Here is a 25,432-nt window from a genome sequence, read left to right on the forward strand (position 1 = left end):
CATAATAAAATTTTATTGTTTTGAAGATGTTCGCAAATGTTTTGTCCACTTTAAGCCTTAATTGAAGCCGACCTAAAACTGAAAATAATCCATAGTTTACAACCACTTTACCATCGAAACGAGATTTTGCATGAGGTTAGAGTTTAGAACATGCCAGAATCCCAGAATTTTTGTTGGCCATAGCATAACATTTAGCGGGTATAGGGTCAATACCATCGGTCAAAAACCAACGGTAACATTTTTGCTGGACTTCATGGCATTATTTCAAAAACAAAATGGAGCAAAATGGGTTTGGAACTAATGGGTTTTCCAATATATTATGTGTTGCAAGGTATTACATGGTCGGTCCCGCACGACTATAGCCTATGCGTACTTGTTAAACATTACGTGAATCCAGTAGTGTCGGTAGTATCTAATCCATCAAGTAGTCGTATCGAAACAGTGGTTTGATTGATTGATTGATAGTGGTTTGCAGATATTGCAGAGTTCACTTGTATGACCCAAGGGCGAACACTATTTGTATAGTCCACTTTCAGGGCTGATTTTATATTTGAGTCCCCCATAGCCGTAATATGCTCTTCATAACAATGGCTTTTAATACAAAATATATTTACCAAATTTTATCGAAATATTAAATTTGTCATTCAGTTTGTAACGGCTCTAAATATGCGTCATAGACCTTCTAGAATATGATCAGCTTAAAGTTCTAATTTAACGATGTCCGTCTGTCTGTCTGTTGAAATAATGATACAGCCCACAATATTTGACGTAGAGCTTTTAGCACTGTAGTATGTATTGTGTCTAGGATTGAAAATGAGATATATCGGCCCATGTTTTGGGATATCCCCCATATAACGATACCTCCCGATATTCGATATTTTGATGATTTTTTCACATTTTTCAACAGGATTTGGCAGAACATTTATTATCTACTTCCACGTTTTCTTATACCCACATGCAACGGTACCTCCCGCTATTCGGTTTGGTGATTTTTTTCCAATTTTTTTCACGGGTTTGTCTAAAAAATTCGTATTTGTAGTTCCAATTGGATTCTAGCTCCGGTGGCAGAACATTGAATATCTAGGTTCGGCCCGACCGAACTTAATGTCTTATTATCTTAATACAAATTTGACACATGGATGGTTTTTCGAGTTTATTAATCCTTGATTAGTAAATAATAAAATAATCCAATTGCTAATATGTACGTTTCAATTATTAACCAATTCATTGAATTGCTGAAAAACAATTTTGTGATTTTTTGGTGGATGTGTAGAAAAATAAATCTCAAAAAGTAAAACTGAAGTATGGCACTTTTAAACAAGCTCTGTTCAATTTTGTTACTGTTTATTTTCTATTTTCTTATGTAATTGTGTATAGAAATACAAATGCTACAAAAGCTGAAAACTATATTTCATTATTAAACACAATATTTCAAAGAATTTGCATGAAAATATGCATTAAATCTTTCACTAGAAATTCCAATTCCGAGAAAATCCAGCTAGTGCATTAATCTGAGTGAACTTTCACTAAACAAAAATATTAATATTATTTTCCGATGAAAAGCAACCAGCTTAAATTATTTTATTTTGATGAACAACAATTGTGAGGTTAAACAAAGCTAATCGGGCTGCCAAATAATCACTTTCATATTTCACAATAATCCTACATGCAACAAAGTCAATAAGAAAAGTTTATTGAGATAGACAAAAGGTGCATCCACTCCAGAAATCTTACATTCAGATTTAAAGAAGCTTACGAACAAGGATTTTGAAACTTCAAGTAATACCAATACCGTCTTGTTTAAAAGTTGTTAAGATTAACAGTTATTGCACAAAGTCCTAATTGCAGAACAAATTCCAATGGAGTGAAACTAAAAAGGGCATTTGGTGGAGCCATGGTGCATACGATCAGTACCGAAATTGTGATTAATTCAATATGTATATTCAAAGTAATATATATCTTTGCATATTTTTCTAAAACCCATAATTTCTGAAAATGATTTAAATAGGGAAATTTCAAAAACGCATTCTCTGTGGATTATCTGTATAGTCAGATTCTGCATATAGCAATATTTCTAAATACTTATTGTGAAATCCGGAACGCATAAACAGTGAATGGACTTTAAGCAAATTATGCCTATTATACGAATAAAAACGGCATCTTATTTTTTTCACGATTTATAAATATTTCAAATATTGGAATAGAGTTTTTTTAAGATTATACCCCCTATATACTCGACGCGCATACATATTTATATATATATATGAACAGTCATAAAACTATTTTCTTGACTGAAAAATATTATCCGTAGAAAGTAAGTCGATTAGAGAAATGTCTTAAGAATCAAGAAAATGGGGCAAATATAGAAAATTTTCTATTTGATTCTGGCCATAATCGGCGTTCCCATTTTAGCACTTTGCCTTCTTTGAATGATATAGCGAGAGGATTTTTCTGGGAATGAGGTCAAAATAAGAACACGAAAACTTTCAATGATTATACCCTACAACTCTATGTATTGGGGGTATTATAAGTTTGATTGGGCCAAAAATTATGTAACAACACGAAATAATGGTTTCCCACATAGGAATGTATATATGGATCTTCCTGTCTCGCCGAGCTGAGTCGATCTAGCTATGTATGTCCGCCCGTCCGTCTGTCCGTCTGTCCATGTTAATTTGTAATCACTCTACAGGCCGCAATTATGGCCCGATCTTCACGAAATTAGAATGGAGGTGGGGCTAGGGTCAGAATAGAACCCTATTTCTTTTGGAGGAGATCGCATAATATTTAGGGGCTGAAATGGGCCAAAAACTGAAAAAAATTCTGATTTTGCAGCTGCTCTACAGTTCGCAATTATAGTCCAAACAAAGCGAAAATTAGCATGGGGCTAGAGCTTAGGGCTGGGCAGAAGCCTTCCAATTTTGATGGTCATCGGATGAAATAGGCCACAACATTTGTGTTAAATAAAACTCAGATTTTCTATTAAACCGCGAATATTTTTAATCCCGGCGAAATCACAAATATACGAGCAGGTTAATTTTGACCGTAACGTAGATGCCGATAATAAATATGTCGGTTATATATTGCGAAATATATACAATGTATATATACAAAGGAAGGGGATGTTAGTTAGAATGCTTATATCTCAAGAATGGCTGGACAAATTTTGACAAATTTTGTCAATTCAGAATGCCCTCTTGACATAAAAGAATAAAATCTAAAAAAATCGCATCCGTTATAAAGGTCACAAATAGAAACCAAAGGACACGAAATCTCGCATAAAGTTAGAGTTTAGGACAGCGGGTAGAATGGACCACTAATTTTGTGTGAAAAAATACCAGCAATACTTACATGCGATATCCGAAATACACAAAAGGCGAACTTCTGGGTTTTTTTATGCTGATTTCGTTGACGAATATAGCCAAATATCGTAGACATGCAAATCGTATAGATGAGTCTTAATTTGGAGATACAGAGGGGCTCCTTGCTTTTGGAGATTATGGAGATTGCAAAATTAACCAAAAACATAAATGTTTTTCCAATCACACAATTGAAGCCAATCGACACGCCTGTGAAGGGAGTTAAGGACAGGGAAGAATTCTAGCATTTTAGATTATATTTAGCTGTAAAATGGACTACAACAACTAACAGCCCGACGGAGTGCATATATTTTGGGCAAATGTCCATAGTCAAAATCCTAATTTCAAAAGCGAAATCTTCCAATATGGATTTTTACAAAAGGGGGCTTCTAACATATTGTAGTATTGTAGGGTATAACATAGTCGGCCCCGCACGTCTATAGCCTTTGCTTACTTGTTTTAAATTGACTTATCAGGACGTTGCCTGTAGACCGAACGAGATATTATCGTAGGCGGCCCATTAAGTATCGGCTTGACAGATATTCAGTGTAGTGGGCTCTCAAGTATTCGAATTGTTATTTTGTAGGCTCCAAAGTTGCCACTAAGGAAAGGACACATCACACATGGAGTATAGAAATATTACACGTTTGCGGAAAAATTACACATTTACTACCATTTTTTGTTTTTATCTTTTTATTCAAAGTAGCTATTTAACTAATTAACTTACTAAACTACTAACTAACTACTTTTTTGGTACTACTTTATGGTACATTTTGCTTTGCAACTATTTAAAGTTTTTCTGCAGAAGCATTTCTTGTTATTGCTCTCTGGACAAAGGCAATCGGTTCACAATTATTAGTTTATCGTCGGCTCGGAAGTATTCGGGTTGCCTCGGATTTATAAAGGTTGCGTTCCACTTCCTATAGAGGCTGGGCAAGTTGCTTGGAGCTAGCTATGAACTTGTATCTGCCAATGTGGTGGGATCTTGCTAAGTGCAGAAAGCGGATGTACTATTCTATGACTTTGATGTGGACAAATGCATTATATTTGGACTATTTAACAAAGTGTATGTCTAAAATTCAAGATATGCCACAAAAGTGGGTGAAAAACTAAAAGGGTTGAAGGAGAGACAAAGAAGTTAATAAAGATTCAATTTTCTTTTATCACTCACACAAAAGATTTTCAGCAATTTTCACTACTCAAAATTCCTCATACATATTCCGACAGTTGGGGGCCAGTTTTGAAGAGAGTCGAGCCAATATTTAAAATAAAAACATTTCAGTAAAAATTTTCTGAACAAATTATAAAAAAAATAACAGAAGTCCGGCGGGCCGGGTCACTTGATGAAATTTGACTTTATTTTCGGATGACACATATATTTAGGAGATCGAGTTATATCTGAGACGAGCTTGACCAAATTTGACATAGTTGTTTCAAAACGTGTCATAATTTATCCTATTCCGGTCGGTATTAAACATTTGGTGCGCAATGAACTCAAAATCTGACGGACGGATATATTGAAGCTATATCAAAATGCTTACCGATTTCGAAAATATTATTTGGTTAAATATGATGTTGCGAATATATTATTGTTATAATTTTCACCAATTTTGAGATGCTTTCTTCATATAATAAAAGTGAAATCGGACGATGATATCAGAAACAAATAATGCAAACTGTACTTTGATTACAAAAATACATGGACAGGCGCCCTGAGATGTATAAATGATTCTGCGATGATGATGATTCTGCGGATACCATTAAAAGGAAGTATGGAATTATCTCGCTTCCTCTTTTATGTTACAAACAAACAACAAAGTTATTAAACCCTGTACCGCGGTGTTGTGCAGGCAATAAAGATTTAGAATTTTTTTAAAAAATGTTTTACTATTTTGACCTTCAAGATCTGTTTTTAAACATTTCATCGGGAAGCATTTACGTCCTCTGTGAGAATAGAAAGCATAAAAACATTATGTTCGGCCGGGCCGAACTATCAATATCCTCCACCATTATGTAAAGTAACATTTTTAAATAAATGTATCTGGATTCAAATGTGTTTCACTTTCATCAGTGCGATCAATTGAAGAATGCAGTGGGTGGAGGTCTTATATGGGGGCCATACTAAACGGGAACAACTTTCAATTCCCTTGAAAATGTGTGCAGGATCATCAAAATATCGGTGGGAAATCTTAGACCAAAAAGGACTTTGAAATTTGAAACCTATGTTCAGCCATCGAAGGAAGAATGGTTTTTTCAAACTCTAAATAATAAATTTAAAAGAATTCCGTTGAAAAGTGGGGCTAAAATCTTTAAAATACCGAATACAGGAAATCGTGGACCTATATCTACAATGTTCTGCCACCGGAATACCAAATTTGGAGCAATTCCGTGGGAAAATGTGACTTAACTCATTAAAATACTGATTATCGGGAGGTACCGTTATATGAGGTAAATACGAAAAAGTGGACCGATTTTAATACCAATCCATCCCAGACACAATACAAACTATCGTACCAAATTTTAAATCTCTACTTCAAATAATGTGGACTGAATCGTGATTTCAACAGCCAGACAGACGGACATCATTAAATCGACTTTATGGGGAACAAAGGTGTTAGAGGTGTTACAAACGGATTAACAAATTTAATATACACACCTTTCCAAGGTGGAGGCTATAATAACATCGACTTTGTTTGATATTGCTAGTTTATTCCATGCTGGCTTTTATTTTTCATGCTGGCTTCATTCGAATTTTCTAAATAGCTTGAAATTTCTATATACGCACTTGACAATGTTAACTCTTTTTGGAGTGATAAATTGATACAAATCAAACGTATTTGTAGCCACTCAATTTACACATACTTGAACAAATGTCTTCTAAACCCTTCCGTTTTTGGGAGGGTGGCGTCCGCAAGTGACGATATATTGTGTCCAATGGTTTTATTATTCCACGCTCCCCGCTTATCAACGAGCCACCACAGCAAGGACTATAGTTGTGTGGATTATTCACTTTTGAATTGCTTTAGATTGAATTAAATTTAGTTTCTCTGTTGCCAATCAACTATATGTCACACAAGTGCTTTTTTATTGTTGGTATGGAATCGCTCGTGTTGTTGTTGTCGTTGTTGCTGTTGTATTGTTTAATGAATACAATCTATCTCTCAGTACCACAAGCACTTGTACATTGGTGGTCAACCATAGACAAAGGCCAACAAATTAACAAAAAAGAAAAGGAGGTAGAAAAAACCCGAGCTGAAGAGGAGATAAAAGAAGAACAAGAAGAAGAAAGCATTTCAAAAATCTCGAAAAGAAAGCAATTTAAGAACCAGAAAGGAATTCTGTCCATTGATTGGCCGGTTGCTACGAACAGAGCCAGCGAGCGAACAAACTAGTCAGTAGTTACGTTCGTATGAAACATTCCATTGTTGATTTTAGTTCATTTGCGGAAGAATGTGTTCTATTGTAAGTCAACTTTGAAAGTGTACTGCAAAAAATAAAACACGAAAAAAGAAAATCCAAAAAATGGGAAAACGTAGCAATGAAAGTATAACCATTATCCTTGTATGAAGGACTTATGAACTTTTTTTCATTCGTTTTCATTTTTCATAGATATTGTATGTGCTTTTGTCATTTTGCATTCCTCTTTTTTTATTATTTCTTTTTGTATTTTATATGAGTGCAATTTTTTATGATTATTTTCTATGATTCGTCGTAGCATGTGTGTGTGTGTACAGATTGAACGGAATGTACCAACAAACAACATTCCCTATTGGTATGGTACGTAAGTCTAATCTATATTTTTATGTGTGCTAACATAGGTGGGACATTGGTATTAGAGTGGGTAACTTGTGGTATGTCCAGTATTTGAATTAAATTATTCGTTGAGCCTTTATGTTGCAATGACGAAATCTTTTCATAGCGGGCGTAGGCAGTGTAGTTATATTTCCAGAACTGTTTGTTCTCTCCGCCTCTGTAGCCCTACATCCTCCGGTTAACATGGGGTCAGAAAATACTGGTCCAGTTTAAATTAGAATAAAAAACAAAGAAGTTTTAGCTTTCAAATTCGAATAACAGTAGAAGAGACTCTTTTCAAGCTGCAACTGACGACTGACAAACTGTTTAATTGAAATTATATCTCCATCTAAAATTACGATGATGTGCTAATGAGGTAAAAATTTAATATTGTCAGTATTCCCCCCTTATAGTCAGTACTAGAAATAACCTCTTCTATTTGCAATACAAGAAATAATCTCCACTGATCAGAACGACTTCCACTTAAGATATGAATCAAATTAGCAAAACAAAAAATTAAGTGTGCTGAAGTTAAAAGGAATTTCAGTGTTATATAGAAATGCTCATTTTTGTAAAAACAGCAACAAAGTCAAACGCCATAATTTTTATTTTAGAATAAGTTTAGATTTGTTCGATTTGGTCACCTTTGGCACCAATTATGGCCTTCAACCGGCAATGAAACCGTCACACGCTGCCCGAATGTTGCTCTGCGGTACATTGATCCATTCACGGCGAAACACTTGCTTGAGGTGATCGACACTAGTATTTTTAGTGCCAACGTTGCTTTCCAAAATACTCCAAACACAATAGTCCAACGGATTGGTATCCGGAGATTTTGGTGGCCATTATGCACTGGAAATGAAACGAGGAACCTTATTTTGTAACCATTCTTGGGTGGCGCGTGCTGAGTACGATGGTGCTGAGTCCTGTTGTAATGGATAAGGTCTGCGGCCATAATGTTTGCGTGCCCAAGGCTTTAATACACCCTCCAGAATATTTTCGCAATAATATTCGGCATTTATTATGATGCTACGTTCGATTAATACGAGCGGAGCGACCAATGACTGTTATGGCGGCCAACACCATCACCATGGCCGGCGCTTGATTTCTGGTGGCCAACCGAAGGTGCACATTTTCAGCTGACCTCTTTGGCAAGTAAAAACGATCATTTTGTGTGTTTACAAACTGCTGGACAACGAATGTTTTTTCATCGGAGAAAACTTAATTCGGCAGTTCCCCACTTGCGGTCATGTGAAGCAACTTTTCAGCTCTTTTGAGTCTATTTTTTTTTTTTTTTGGGTGTAAGTTCTTGCACTTTTTGGAATTTCAATGACTTTACTCTCAGCTCGTTTTTCAATATTTGCCGAATGGAATATTGCGATATGTTCAGCTCACGATATGTTCGATCAAGTCGTTTTACTTTTCGAACCATTTCTGTTGATGTTGCTGTTTTCTTCTTGCGTCAACTTCCTTGACGTCGGGCTACGCTACCAGTATCACGGTAACGAGCGATGTTACGAGACACAAAAGATTTATTCAAATTTGAATGCTGGAGGCTTTAACGATAGCCACTTGTTGGTTTTCAGCCAAATATAAAGAAATTACACTATCACGCTTGAATTCCATCATGAATAACTTTTTTTCTGGAAAATTCTCACCAAATTGCTGTTGTACACTTGTAAACAACATAATAATATGTCACATTAATAATTTTAACAGCTGTCAGACGAGTGGCTTAGAAACGACAGCGGTCTGAAGTTTCTTTCAGTTTTTTTTCTTACCCTGTATAAATACGAGTGAGTGAGAGACAACCAATAAAAGTATAAAGTACCAGTAAGTATAAAGTATCTGCTTGGTAAACATTTCTGATTATTAACGGAAAATCTATATATATAAATGTAAGTTGTGTTAGTTACTACGCTTATAACTTAAGAACCGCTGGACTGATTTTAACGATCCACACAAATTCGGAGTTGTCTCCTCTCCGAAAAGGATAATATCCAAAAAAAATCGCGTAAAAATGTGATATATTAACATTTTCATTTTGACTTTTCAAATGTACAATAGTAATGTTTTATTTTGCATGATTTTTTTCTATTTTGACTGGCTTTTTTCTAATGTACATTTGTAGTGTTTTTTATATTTTATTTTTGAATTCGAATATTAAAACCAATTTATTTAATTGACTTGATTTCTTGAGAACTGAAATTGATGGCGGGTTACATGGAAGTGTAGTACCGAATTATGTGGTGGCGAAACGGAATAGATGATATCGAAAGTTAAAAGATAATTACTTCTTCAAAATCGCTAAAAAATCATGAAAAAGAGATCTCATTGCAAAAATTATCAAATCGGGAAAAAAATCGAAAAAAAAAATTGATGGAATCGAATTTTAAAATAATAGTACATTCTATTGACAAACTTTGTAAGGATCTTTAAACATTTGCTGTAAAAAATCAGCGAACAAGTTAAAGTTTTTTTCAATTTGTTATTCTTTTTTTTTTTTGTAAATTTTTTTCAATTTGTATTATCATATTGAATTCAGTGGATTTTTTGTGAACAAAATAAAGAAAAATTTTTCACTACATACAATTTTTCACCAAAAAAATTAAATAAGTGCGAAATAGGATGTTAACTGACATCTACCTTTCAACTCCAGGGCCTACATCGTGGTTCAGCTGGCAGATGCAAACACATTTAAACACAAAAGAAAAAAATGGCCGAAAAAGCCTAATGGGGCTCATTTCAAAGCGTGAACCTACTTCTTTCATGTGACAATAATCCGTCCAAGAGAGCTCAAAATGCAAAATTCTTTGGGAGTACAATCAGTAAAATACCAAATTTAAAGGTTGCAAAATAGTAGAGCGAATGGGACTTTTAGTAAGAAAAGGAATTCTATCCCTCCAGAAATTCTTCCCAAACATTCAAGATACCTTAAATCACTTTTGGAGGTCATGATATCGATCATAACTCACGGATAAGGGTACAACCCGATTTTATATTTATATAACCATCATATGATTTAAGCTATTTTTGGGGTCTTGGCCACTTTTTTCATATTTTGGCCCTTAATTGGCATCTTTGTCTCTAAGGGGTTAGGGAACCATCATACAGATAATTGCCACATAGGAATTTATTTAAGTAAAGTCCCCACATTGGAGTATCCCCAAGTCCACTTTCACATATAATGTGTGGTCAGAAAAGAAAATTTTGTATTCTATTGAATTTGTAACTCTCAAGAGAATATTGGTTGGAAACGTAGATTTGGGAAATACATCTATATGATAATATGGTGGATAAAACTATTTTTACTCATTTAAATCACGCGGAATGTTTTTCAGTTTGACATGCTATGTTGTTCTGTTAAATTTTTGATTTGGTCTCTATTTGTCATATTGGATTATAAGGGCTAGAAGAATGTTTTCAATGTAGGTCGATGTCTCGGAGTAGTGCCCATATAAAAGTATCTCCTGATTTTACCATATTTCAAAGGATTTGGCTAAAAATGTGTATTTGGGGGGTGAAAACTTACACAAAAATATGAACATATCTACAAATTTTAGAATTTTTTCCATATAATAGTAATGGACAATCTGAGGTGCTAATGGCTTAAAAAAGTAATTAACTTTGGCTATTCTTAATTCATTCAGCGCTCAATTATGAGGTGTACAAAATACAGCAAATTCCAAATTACTGCTCATTTCACTGGAAGATTTTGCTACGATTTTTACCATACTAAAAATTAATTTGATCCCTTACATGGGGATAAGATTGATATATACTTTTTAATAGATTTGTATAGCACATCCACACCTTTGAAGCCCACGGCTTAAATATGGGTACAGGTATTTTAAAACACTTTTAATCGACCAGTACGGGAACACTTATATCAGTAATATCTGTGAATAATTATGCTTTGAGAAATATGCATAATAGACAAAAAGTACGGGCCGGCAACGCGGACCGGGCCAGCTAGTAACTAAATAAACTTAAATCTACCAGTTACATTCGTTAAAATATGAAAATATCCTATAAGAGATATCGAGTATCCGAATTTGGTGAATATATGCTTATCGTAAAATTTATATCAGACTTTGGTCAATAACAAAAATCGTCAATTACGAACCATGGCTTATGGCCTTTTCCCCACAAAGGGTGCAAATTTCAAATAATTATTATAAATTTCAAATATTATTATATACACTTCAATATTATGAGTCAAAATGAAAAAATCGCATGGGATAAAAAATACGAAAAAATAAAAAAATGTCACAAAATACTACAACAAAATCTATTTTAACATTATCAATGGCATCTTTTTGTGCGATATTTTTAGATTTTATACTTTTATGCCAAGAGGACATTCTAAATTGACACAATTTGTCAAAATCGGTCCAGCCATTCTTGAGATATAAGCGTTCAAGCTAACATCCCCTTCCTTTGTATATATATATTGTATATATTTCGCTTTATACATCCGATATATTTGCTATCGGCAACTACGTAATGGTCAGAATTGACCTGTTCATCTATTTGTGATTTCGCAGGGATAAAAAATATTCGCGGTTTAATGGAAAATTTTAATTTGACAAATATAATGGTCTGTTTCACCCACTAAATATTACCCGATGACCATCAAAATTGCAAGGCTTCTGTCCAGCCCTAAGCTCTAGCCCCATGCTAACTTCCGCGTCGATTGGTCTATAATTGTGACCTGTAGAGCAACTGCAAAATCAGGATTTTTTTCAGTTTTTGGTCCATTTCAACCCCTAAATATTATGCGATCATCACCAAAAGAAATAGGGTTCTATTCTGACCCTAGCTTTACCTCCATTCTAAATTTCGTGAAGATCGGGTCATAATTGCCTGTAGAGTGATTACAAATTAAAATGGACAGACGGACGGACGGACATACATAGCTAGATCAACTCAGCTCGGCGAGATAGGAAGATCCATATATACTTTCCTATGTGGAAAATCAATATTTCGAGGTGTTACATAATTTTTGGCCCAATCAAACTTATAATACCCCCAACACAAAGTGTTGTAGAGTATAAAAATAAATAAAGAATTTCAAATTTGGAATAATCGTAACTTATGACAAATGTAACTATCATGTTTCTGTCAACACAAAGTGCAGGTGCCCCACCAAAATATCAATATTTGAATACCTCCCCCACAAAAGATCCACATTTTAGAAAAACAAGAAATCCCATAACTTCTAAAGATTTTATATCTTTCACAAGAATATAAAAAATCCTTTAAAAATAAAAATATTCGGACACAATATACAAATGACCCAATCGGTGGGAGAAACTGCATTCTCGAACGTGAAAAACCGGACTTAAATTTTCAAAATAAACGTTACAGTCAATGAAAAAACGTTACAGTGTTGGTGAATATCAAACATCAAATTTAAAACACCTCTGAAAGATGTGGCATAAATCCTTGAAACATTTTTAAAAGGGTGCTCTTTCCAAACGTGGACATATTTTAACTTCTCCTGAAAACCACTCTAATAACCAAAGCCAATATAAGAGGAAACAAATAATGGTCACTATTGTTACAGATTTGTATTGTTGTGTGGTTGGGGTATGTGTATATTGCGATTTTTTTTTTGTTAGAGTTCTTTTATTTTGGCAAAAGCTGAGGGACAGTTTCTTTTGATTTCACAGGGGATGATTGATGAAAGCGCCCTGTCGTTAGCCAGCCAGTCAGCTAGTCGGGCAGCGAGCCAGTCATCCAACCAATGCCACTCAATTTACACAATTGGAATGTGTCCTTTGAAAATTCCTTTAACATACGTTAATAATTACCTTAATATTCTGGCCTTCAATGAGCTAAGCTCTATGGAAAGTAATTTGTTTGCCAAGACTACGATTGTTGGAATTTTCGTGGTGGGGCGGTTGCCCTTTGTTATCGACAAGTTGTCAAGTGGTGTGAGAAATCTACTTTTTCACGCATTAATGGATTTTTAGGATTAAGAACATTCCCAGAATGGGGGGATGGGATAATTTTATAGTTCAAAGAAAATCTGCACACGCAAAAGTGAAAGAAATACTCCCTTTTGTATGCGAGCTACAACAATATGTAGAGAAGACATAGTGATTTCTTCTCCAATTTTTTTTTAGATTTGTGGTCCATTTTAATCTATCTATTTTGCGAACATCTTCCATAAAAATAGACTTTTGTTTTGACCCAAACCCTACCGCCATGCAAAATGTCGTGAATGAATAAATGTTTTTACTGCACAGCAACCATCCAAATAATATGTGGCTCAATGGTCTAGGGGTATGATTCTCGCTTTGGGTGCGAGAGGTCCCGGGTTCAAATCCCGGTTGAGCCCAAAATGTTTATTATTAGACAATTGTTATTTGTTGTATATACCCAAAATCCTACATATTAGGCTTCGAAATTGCCAAATTTGGGAAGAAACTATTCATATGTAGTTGTAGATACCATATACACATGTACGTGAAAGCCATAATATGCTCCCCATAACAATGATTTTTTGTTCGATGAATCTTATAAACCCTGGAAATTCTTCTGTAAAATGTTATTAAAATCGGTTTAGATTCATTATTCCTTTTGCGTACATAACCAGTGTGGTGTGGGGTATCAAATAGTTGGACAGCTCTACTTCGATCTTTTCCATACTAGTTATTTATTTTGCCTTGAAACCAACCAAACAACATGCGGCTCAATGGTCTAGGGGTATGATTCTCGCTTTGGGTGCGAGAGGTCCCGGGTTCAAATCCCGGTTGAGCCCAACGCTTTTTTATTTTTTATTTGAAAATGTAACTTCTATTAACATTAACTAGCGAAGAAAATGAAAACTCGACAGCAAAAGAAAATCCTCTAATTTGTTGTATAGCCAATCTTCTTTATGAATTACTTACTACGAAATCCAATATAATAAATAACGCAAATACCCTTTTGACAAATGTTACCAAATTAACTCGAAAAGGGGCGGTACAATTGTATGGGGGCTATAAAAATTAGTGTCATCGGTTATAATTGGGTTGCTCAGACGTATTTCGCACATTGCGAACACTAAATGTAAACAAGGTAGGCAAAGGCTAAAGTCGGGCGGGGCCCACCGTTTGATGCCCTAGAACACTACGATTTGCAGTAACGAAACCCTTTTGACTAGAAGGAAATTCCCCTAAGAAACATCCCGCCATATCTACTGTAAACAAATGTTGTTCTTTTTTAAATGGTCGTCATAGATCTGGAACCAATATTAAAAAAAAAAATCATCGGTATTTGACGAAGCAGATGTTCCCACTACGTCAAATACCTAATTCGCTCTATATGAAATTTGCATGATATTTTTTTACACAAAATTGTGCTCTATTTCACCAGCTACATATTATCCGATGATCATACAAATGTTAGGCTTAAACGCTGTCCTGAACTCTAACCTCATAGCAAAATGACCTCATCAAAAATATCCCTAGTTAACATATGTAGGACGACTGAAAAATCTAAACAATTTTTATGTTTTTGGTCCATTTTAATCTCTAAATAGTTTGCTGCAAACATCTTCCAAACCAATAGGCTTATATTCTAACCATAACTCTACCCCAAGCAAAATTTCGTGAAGATCGGGCTATAATTGCTATCTACATATAAAACTCCCAATACATACCGTTGCAAGGTGAAAAAATATTGCGAATCAATATTGTAAATATCTGATGTTATAAAAAATATGACAAAAAATAAATATATATCACAAAATATAACAGAAAAATATTCAATAAAAATATTCTAGATTGTTTTCTTTTCTGCCAAAAGGATTGGTTTCCGAATAGGTGAGAATTGTCAAATCTGTCCAGCCGATCTTGAGTTCTAAATTGTCTTACTAACATTTCCTTCATTGATTTATGATATTGTATATGTTTTGCTATATATCCGATATCCTGGATATCAGCATCAATGTAACGGTCAGAAGGGGCCGTTTCATGTATTTGTGATTTAGCTGGAATTAAAAAAGTCGAAGTTAATAGTTTGTATTTTTTTACAAAAAAGTGATGGTCTACATTTTTATGATTTCAGCGATATTATTAGCCGGAATTGTTCCAAATTCCAAAATAGTTGAAGCTCGTAATAGGTTCTACAATGTATGACAAAAAAGTGTCCAACGCTACCTCCCAATATTCGGTATTTTTATTATTTTAGCGACATTTTTTACCAGAATTGTTTCGAGTTATTTATAAACAAGTGAGCAAATGCTATAGTCGTGCGTGGCCGACTATGTTATACACTACAACACTACAGTATATTAGAAGCCCCCTTATGTCCAAATCCATATTGGAAGATTTCGCTTTTGAAATTAGGATTTTGACTAGGAACATTTGCCCAATATTTATACACTCCGTCGTGCTGTTAGTTGTTGTAGTCCACTTTACAGCTAAATATAATCCAATGGTCATCCAAAATGCTAGAATTCTTCCCTGTCCTTAACTCTCTTCACAGGCGTGTCGATTGGCTTCAATTGTGTGATCGGAAAAACATTTATGTTTTTGGATAATTTGAACCTCTAAATATTTTGCAATCATCTCCAAAAGCAAGAAGCCCCTCTGTACCTCCAAATTTAAACTCATCTATATGATTTGCTTGTCTACGATATTTGGCTATATTCGTCAGCGAAATCGGCATAAAAAAGCCAGAAGTTCGCCTCTTGTGTAGTTCGGATATCGCCTGCAAGTAATGTTGGTATTTTTAAGACAGAAATAGTGGTCCATTCTACCCACTGTCCTAAACTCTAACTTCATGCGAGATTTCGCATGACCTTTATAACTGATGCAAAATCAGGAAAATTTTCAGTTGTTGGTCCATTTCAACCCCTAAATATATTTCGGACATCTTTGAATACAATAGGCCTAGCCCTTCTGAGCCTAACCCTACCCTTTTCGTGAGGATCGGACGATAATTGCAATATGCATTTAATATCTCCAACCTGTGTTGTAAGCTGAAAAAATATTACAAAATGTACACTTCAATATTATAAGTCAAATTGAAAAAAATCGCATGCGATAAAAAATATGAAAAAATAAAAAAATTCACAAAATCCTACAAAATCTATATTAACATCTTTATTGGCATATTTTTCTGGGATTTTTTTAGATTTTATACTTTTGTGCCAAGAGGGCATTCTGAATTGACAAAATTTGTCAAAATCGGTCTAGCCATTCTTGAGATATAAGCATTCTAGCTAACATCCCCTTCCTTTGTATATATACATTGTATATATTTCGCTAAATATAAACGATATATTTACTATCGGCATCTACGTAACGGTCAGAATTGACCTGTTCGTCTATTTGTGATATCGCCGGGATTAAAAATATTCGCGGTTTAATGGAAAATTTGACTTTTATTTAACACAAATGTTGTGGCCTATTTAAGCCACTAAATATTACCCGATGACCATCAAAATTGGAAGGCTTCTGCCCAGCCCTAAGCTCTTGCCCCATGCTAACTTTTTCAACATAAATATTTTAATTTTTAAAGTTGTAATTTAAAATTGTACTCCACATATTCGGTATTTTAATAATTTTGGCTACACTAATGGTAATTTTTGTACAAGTTGGTTGCCCCACCTTTTTTGTGATAATCTTAAAATATTTAGCCGACATTTGGGAATACAGGGTGAGATAAAAAAAACTGTAACAAAGTCAATCGCCATTATTTTTACATTTTGTTTCAATTTTTTTGTTTAATGAAAGCAAACATTTCGGAAATAGTAGCAAATTTTAGAATAAGTTTAGATTTGTTCGAATTTTTTCCCTTTGGCACGGTTTATGGCCTTCAAACTGCCAATGAAACCGTCACACGCTGCCCGAATGTTGTTGTGCGGTATTTTAGCCCATTCCCGGCGAAGCGCTTGCTTGGGGTGATCGACACTTTGGTATTTTTTAGTGCCAACCTTACTTTCGAAAATACTCCAGACACAATAGTCCAACGGAATGGTATCTGGAAATTTTGGTGGCCATTGTGCGCTGGAAATGAAGCGTGAAACCTCATTTTGTAACCATTTACATTTAAATGCTGGAGTGCTCCAACGATAGCCACTTGTGGTTTTCCAGCCAAATATAAAGAAATCACGCTTGAATTCCATCTCGAAAAACTTTTTTTCTGGAAAATCCTCACCAAAATGCATTTGTACGCTTGTAAACAATATAATGAGCAGTCACTCACAATATAATGAGTTGCTGTCGGACGAGTTGCATAGCAATGAAAGCAAGGTGGTTGCAGTTTTTTCATCTCACCCTGTATATATGTGTTTGTTAAAAGTATTCCAAGGTGAAAGGTTGGCAATGAACGTAGATTTTTCGAAATCGTTAGTAGTTTCATTTTCAGGAGGTCAAAACATCTATGTGGTCTAAATTTCCTCATAAAAATATCCATAGTAGATCTTTAGGCAGCATATAATTACCTTTTAATTTATACCAGAAGTAATATACCATTCATAAAACCTTGATATATCACTTATGCATGGGAGAGGAAACGGCTCCGTTTCATTTGTTCAGCTTAAATTTTAGCCGTGATCTGCCCCTACTTCTCACACTTAATGTCCATACAATCTGGTACATATTGTAACAAAAATTGCCTTTATTGAATAATTATGTAAGCTTTTACAGACAGAAATGCTTTTTTTTAAATTATGTGAAATTTGGTTCCCGAGAGGTTGTTTTTTTTTATTGGTGTTATTGAGCAGTTTTTGTTTATAAAAGGTGATGGGAATACTCGAGGGTGCAGCAATTGAGAAGTATTGGTAGAATCGGAGGCTAGAGGTATTAGGACGGCAGCAGAGGAAGGTATGTGATGAAAAAGACCAAAGCTGGTAAATTCCGGATGATTGCAGAAGTACTTGTTGGACGGACTTCTAGTCATGGGCGACGAAACTTCCGAGCGGTGGAGCGAGACGGTCGCGAAAATGGTGAAACTTCCAAGCACACCACTAAACAGCAACTTGTAATCTCCGCGATCCACTATTTTTATCAAGCAATAAATTTTTTTTTTGCTACGCGACGGCAGTTTATCGATGATCCCAGTTACGCCACTTTTTTGCAATCCAACACACAACTGTCTTCTCTCTTGTTTCGTTCTCCTTGTTTTTTCGTCCAACCCAAAAAAAAAAAAAACCTTATTTGCTTTACTGGAGAATTCACTCAACTCATTGTTGTGGTACTAAAGAGAGTGAGATTAGTACCGAGAAATCTTTGTGATAGCGGTTGATCACAGCAACAACATTTTTATCATCTTTCTCTCCTTATCATTACATTCTTCTTTTGTATGACTTTGCATTTTCAAGTTCAAGTTCAAGGCCAATGTTAATTCTCTTTGACTTTTGGGGTTCTTTTTTACATATGGGGTCCTCCGCGCTTCTTTTTTTTTAATTAGAAAATATAATTTTTGTTGGAAAATGTAATTTTCGTAACATTGTCCCCCATTTAGGACTCGAGACTCCTGGCCGAGTTAGTTTTTTCTTCCGGCTGCAAAAAACATTTATAGGGGGCTAAACGGTTTACATGTACCACTCGAGTTCCTTTCTTCAATGGCGCCTTTACCTTATATATAAGGTCAGATAATTTCTCTTCAACTACTGTAGGCCCAACCCAGTCGGACTGGAGTTTAGGACACATACCCTTGCGACGACTTGGAGCGTATAACCATACCAAATCGCCCTTGTGAAATATTACTGCATTTGAACGAAGGTCATACCTTTGTTTGAAAGACTCTGCGCTCAATTTTAAGTTTTGTCTTGCAGTTTCGTGAACAGCTATTAAGTTTTCTTGAAGCCATGACGCATAGTCGGACATCGACATGCGGTCGTTAGGTGGGCAACCAAACTGCATATCACTTGGAAGACGCAGTTCTCGACCAAACATTAATTGGGTACATTTTAATTGGGTACATTTTGTAATAAAAAAAACTGTAACAAAGTCAATCGCCATTATTTTTACATTTTGTTTCAATTTTTTTGTTTAATGAAAGCAAACATTTCGGAAATAGTAGCAAATTTTAGAATAAGTTTAGATTTGTTCGAATTTTTTCCCTTTGGCACGGTTTATGGCCTTCAAACTGCCAATGAAACCGTCACACGCTGCCCGAATGTTGTTGTGCGGTATTTTAGCCCATTCCCGGCGAAGCGCTTGCTTGGGGTGATCGACACTTTGGTATTTTTTAGTGCCAACCTTACTTTCGAAAATACTCCAGACACAATAGTCCAACGGAATGGTATCTGGAAATTTTGGTGGCCATTGTGCGCTGGAAATGAAGCGTGAAACCTCATTTTGTAACCATTTACATTTAAATGCTGGAGTGCTCCAACGATAGCCACTTGTGGTTTTCCAGCCAAATATAAAGAAATCACGCTTGAATTCCATCTCGAAAAACTTTTTTTCTGGAAAATCCTCACCAAAATGCATTTGTACGCTTGTAAACAATATAATGAGCAGTCACTCACAATATAATGAGTTGCTGTCGGACGAGTTGCATAGCAATGAAAGCAAGGTGGTTGCAGTTTTTTCATCTCACCCTGTATATATGTGTTTGTTAAAAGTATTCCAAGGTGAAAGGTTGGCAATGAACGTAGATTTTTCGAAATCGTTAGTAGTTTCATTTTCAGGAGGTCAAAACATCTATGTGGTCTAAATTTCCTCATAAAAATATCCATAGTAGATCTTTAGGCAGCATATAATTACCTTTTAATTTATACCAGAAGTAATATACCATTCATAAAACCTTGATATATCACTTATGCATGGGAGAGGAAACGGCTCCGTTTCATTTGTTCAGCTTAAATTTTAGCCGTGATCTGCCCCTACTTCTCACACTTAATGTCCATACAATCTGGTACATATTGTAACAAAAATTGCCTTTATTGAATAATTATGTAAGCTTTTACAGACAGAAATGCTTTTTTTTAAATTATGTGAAATTTGGTTCCCGAGAGGTTGTTTTTTTTTATTGGTGTTATTGAGCAGTTTTTGTTTATAAAAGGTGATGGGAATACTCGAGGGTGCAGCAATTGAGAAGTATTGGTAGAATCGGAGGCTAGAGGTATTAGGACGGCAGCAGAGGAAGGTATGTGATGAAAAAGACCAAAGCTGGTAAATTCCGGATGATTGCAGAAGTACTTGTTGGACGGACTTCTAGTCATGGGCGACGAAACTTCCGAGCGGTGGAGCGAGACGGTCGCGAAAATGGTGAAACTTCCAAGCACACCACTAAACAGCAACTTGTAATCTCCGCGATCCACTATTTTTATCAAGCAATAAATTTTTTTTTGCTACGCGACGGCAGTTTATCGATGATCCCAGTTACGCCACTTTTTTGCAATCCAACACACAACTGTCTTCTCTCTTGTTTCGTTCTCCTTGTTTTTTCGTCCAACCCAAAAAAAAAAAAAACCTTATTTGCTTTACTGGAGAATTCACTCAACTCATTGTTGTGGTACTAAAGAGAGTGAGATTAGTACCGAGAAATCTTTGTGATAGCGGTTGATCACAGCAACAACATTTTTATCATCTTTCTCTCCTTATCATTACATTCTTCTTTTGTATGACTTTGCATTTTCAAGTTCAAGTTCAAGGCCAATGTTAATTCTCTTTGACTTTTGGGGTTCTTTTTTACATATGGGGTCCTCCGCGCTTCTTTTTTTTTAATTAGAAAATATAATTTTTGTTGGAAAATGTAATTTTCGTAACATTGTCCCCCATTTAGGACTCGAGACTCCTGGCCGAGTTAGTTTTTTCTTCCGGCTGCAAAAAACATTTATAGGGGGCTAAACGGTTTACATGTACCACTCGAGTTCCTTTCTTCAATGGCGCCTTTACCTTATATATAAGGTCAGATAATTTCTCTTCAACTACTGTAGGCCCAACCCAGTCGGACTGGAGTTTAGGACACATACCCTTGCGACGACTTGGAGCGTATAACCATACCAAATCGCCCTTGTGAAATATTACTGCATTTGAACGAAGGTCATACCTTTGTTTGAAAGACTCTGCGCTCAATTTTAAGTTTTGTCTTGCAGTTTCGTGAACAGCTATTAAGTTTTCTTGAAGCCATGACGCATAGTCGGACATCGACATGCGGTCGTTAGGTGGGCAACCAAACTGCATATCACTTGGAAGACGCAGTTCTCGACCAAACATTAATTGGGAAGGCGATATTTTAGTCGATTCGTGATCGGCGACTCTGTACGCCCACAAGGCTAGGGGCACCATTTTGTCCCAATTTCGCTGGCTTTTATCAGTGTATTTGGCTAAGTAGTCTAGGAGCGTTCTATTAAATCGTTCGACCATTCCATCTGACTGAGGGTGAAGAGCAGTTGTCCGAGTTTTGTCTATACCCAGTATATCCATCACAGCATTAAATACATCTGACTCGAAATTACGGCCCTGATCCGAATGTAAAATAAATGGTAGTCCGAAGCGGGAAAATACATGCTCTACCAAAACATCCGCTACCACCTTGGCCGTTTGATTAGGGACACATATGCATTCTGGCCACTTAGTAAAGTAATCCATGACTACCACTACGAACCGGTTTCCTCTTTCCGTTGTAGGCAAAGGTCCCAAGATATCTACGGCTATCCTTTCGAATGGGGCCCCTATATAACTGGGCTGAAGCTTTCCTACTGTCAACGATGATGGCCCTCTCCTGGCAGCGCAAACATGACACCTTAGACACCAAAAATGAACGTCCTTACTTCTACCAACCCAATAGAATTTCTTTCGTATTTTACTCAATGTCTTTCGCACTCCCAGATGACCTCCTGTTGGTGAGTTATGGAAAAACTCGATTATCTTGTTGGCACATCTGCGGGGAATGACAACGAGTTCAGACGGTTGCCTGGCCGACTTAGATCCATGATAATTTATAATCATCAAGTCTTGCCGTAGGGAGAGTTGAGGAAAAAGGTGCCAGTAAGCTTTTACTTCTGGATCGTCGGACATGATAGTTGCCTTTTCGGGCCTATGTTTTTCAATTACCCACTTCTTGACTTTGTTAATCACGGGATCAGAGTCTTGATCCCCGCCTAAACTGTGACCTTCAAGGTGGATTGTCAGGACCGTGGACGAATCGTTAACTTCGGCTCTGCTACATACAACGCATTCTCCGCAAGGACGACGCGATAGGGCGTCCGCATTTCCGTGGCTTGTTCCTTTACGATGCTGAATTTTCATGTTGTACTGCTGAAGTCTTTCAATCCACCTAGCTACCTGCCCCTCCGGCTCCTTGAAATTAAAAAGCCAACGTAAGGATGCATGGTCAGTTCGCAATAGAAACACTCGACCAAATAAATAGTGATGGAAGTGTTTGGTAGCCAAAATAACTGCCAAAAGCTCTTTCCGCGTAACGCAGTAGTTTCTTTCAGCACGGTGAAAAGTCTTGCTAAAATACTCAATGACCCGTTCACAACCATCCTGCACTTGACTTAAAACTGCCCCAGCTCGACAACTCGAGGCATCTGTATCGACTATAAACGGGTCCTCTTCATTTGGAAAAGCTAGTATAGGAGCAGCGGTAAGTTTTTTCTTTAATGCTGAAAAAGCCGACTCCGCTTCCGGCGACCATTTAAACTTTCGATGCATTTCGGTCAGCTCTGTTAAGGGACGAGCTATCGTAGAGAATCCATCAACAAATTTACGATAGTACGAACATAGACCCAGAAATGATTTTATTTCGGTTCTATTCGATGGAACAGGCCACTTACTTACTTTTTCAATTTTAGACGGATCAGCCCGTAATCCATTCCGACCGACAATGTGGCCAAGGTAAGAAACTTCTGGAAAGAAAAAACTGCACTTCTGTGGACTAAGTTTTAGCCCAGCTTCTTTGAGCACTTTAAACACCTGTCCAAGATGTCCTATATGTTCCTCGACGCTGCGAGAGTGTACGATTATGTCGTCTAAGTAAATAAGGGTGGAACGCCAGGCAACATCCGCAAAAAGACCATCCATCAACCTCTCGAATGTGGCCGGCGCATTGGTCAAGCCAAAAGGCATAACGTTGAACTCCCACAAACCTAGTCCACAAGAGAACGCAGTTTTTGGCCTGGAGACCTCGTCCATTTCAACCTGCCAGTAACCACTCTGTAAATCCATTGTTGAAAACCAAAACGACCCGTGTAAATTGGAGAGTATTTCGTCCATTCGTGGAAGCGGATAGGAATCCTTGCGTGTAACCTCATTCAACCGCCGGTAGTCGACACAAAATCTGTAACTTCCATCCTTCTTCTTCACTAGCACCACTGGTGATGACCAGGGGCTTGCGGATGGTCGAATGACACCTCGGGCGCTCATATCCTTTACCAGATCCTCGACTTCCTTCCTTTTGGCTAGAGGAATCTTACGAGCAGCTTGTTTTATCGGTATACAATCTCCAGTTTGGATGGAATGTTTTACCATATCGGTCTTTCCAAAATCTAATGAATCACTGGAAAACACCATACTATACTCCTTGATGAGGCTTGCAAATTTAGGTATTCCTTCCGGTGGTAATTCCGTGGACACATTTAATGTTGATACCAAGTTGGCATGATGTTGCGAGCCCTCACAGTTTTCCACCATATAAACCTCATCTAGTTTCCCAATAATTGTACCAGATTTTAGTTGAATATCTTGCTCGTTTAAATTCACCAGCCTTATTCCAATTTCAGAAGCATTTGCATTTACAACCGTACGCCCAGCTAAAACTCCTTCAGGCAATGTTGACTCCTCACACCGATCGATAATAACAGTTTGGTTCTTCGGTCTAAAAGCACAATCGGCTACGGCGAAAACATCACGCTTCGGCGGCAACGAAAGAGACTTTAAAAGAAACACGAAGTTGTTACCCATTTGTCGTGGCAAGTACATAGGAACACTACCCCATGAGAACTCCAATTTCATCTCCGCTAAATTTATGTTTGTTTTGAATTTCCGTAGAAAATCTACGCCAAGTAGAGCGGGCATGGGATCATCAACCACGATAAATTCATGATCATAAGGAACACCACCCATATAAAATTTCACACAAGCTGCCCCTTTGACCGTAAATATCTCTCCTGATGGACCTTTTAGGCGCGTATTAACCGATTTTATGTTTGTCGTAGTTCCTAGGAATTTGAAGGGTAACAAGGACACCGATGCCCCTGTATCCACTACCACTTCTACCGGTCTACTGCCGATAATAATAAAGGAATGCAAGTTAGTATCACCGATGGCCCCAATGTCTAAAATAGCTGGAGAAGATTCAGAAAAATTGGAACCGCCATGGTCGCAGGAGGACCCAGTGACATTAACATGGACATCTGCGGCTATTTTTCCTAAAGATGTCGGGGGCGGAGCTTTTAAACCTACCTCTGCTGGTAAAAGCTCCTCTAAACCAGCGGGGAATCGTTTCCCGATTGTGGCAAAGTCTCGTCTTCGTGCTTTGGCTGATGTTTTCGGTTGCCCTTTCCGCGCCTACGATTTCGGTAGCCTTGAGGGCTGCGATGCTGACCATCTTGGGGTAAATAAGTATCCGCTTCAACTGCATACACATTTTTAGGGCGGTTTCTGGAGAATTGAGCCTCCAAATCTTGAGCAATTCGCAACGCTTCGGCGAGATTCCCTGGACGTCCTGCGATAACTAGTCCCTGCAACTGAGTCTCGCGTAATCCGTCAATGAACTGATGTTTCAGGATATCACTGACTATTTTGTCGGTTGATCCGCGGAATGCACTCATGGAAAGTCTTTCTAATTCCAAGGCAAAGTCTTCAATAGACTCACGTGGGCCTTGAGTGCGATGGCGTAACTGAAGGTAGCTGGAGCTGGTGTCTGGAGAAAATCTCTCGCGCATTAGGTTCCTTACCCGGTCAAATGTAGGCTCTGGGTGGTTGGGAATTGTCCCGTATAACCTAAGTGCACGTCCTCGAAGATTGGTAGTTACAGCCATCAGTTTATCTCTCGGACTCCAGCCATAAAAATTGGATAAATCTTCAACCTGTCTTTCGTAGTCATTCCACGGTGTAGACCCGTCATACGTAGACAGCAGAAAAGGCGGAGCGCCGGATGGTTGAGGATAGCCGGGGAATTGAGGTGGTGCCAAAAGGCAAGGGTGTACAGAAGGTGGAAACGTAAATGATTGATTATTCACATAGGGCGAGTTTCTCACATTAGGTTGTGCAGACGCATGTGCCTGATCATTAGCATAGGGACAGTTGCTCATATTGGCCCGGGATGAAGGAGGGTTATGTTCTTGATCGTTCGAAGACACACGCGATGCTTCGGGGCCGGTT

At 36.9% G+C, this 25,432-nt stretch overlaps 2 non-coding genes across 2 annotated transcripts; both read left to right on the forward strand.

The window, feature by feature from the left end:
• The first annotated feature begins 13,425 nt into the window (after positions 1-13,425).
• On the forward strand, positions 13,426-13,497 carry TRNAP-UGG (transfer RNA proline (anticodon UGG)). Its single transcript has one exon. It is a non-coding gene; the product is annotated as a tRNA-Pro (tRNA).
• A 351-nt stretch (positions 13,498-13,848) lies between these two features.
• On the forward strand, positions 13,849-13,920 carry TRNAP-UGG (transfer RNA proline (anticodon UGG)). The gene has a single exon. It is a non-coding gene; the product is annotated as a tRNA-Pro (tRNA).
• Positions 13,921-25,432: the final 11,512 nt, after the last annotated feature.

Source organism: Musca domestica, unplaced genomic scaffold, assembly GCF_030504385.1.
Source record: "Musca domestica strain aabys unplaced genomic scaffold, Musca_domestica.polishedcontigs.V.1.1 1, whole genome shotgun sequence".
NCBI classification, from domain to species: Eukaryota; Metazoa; Arthropoda; class Insecta; order Diptera; family Muscidae; genus Musca; species Musca domestica.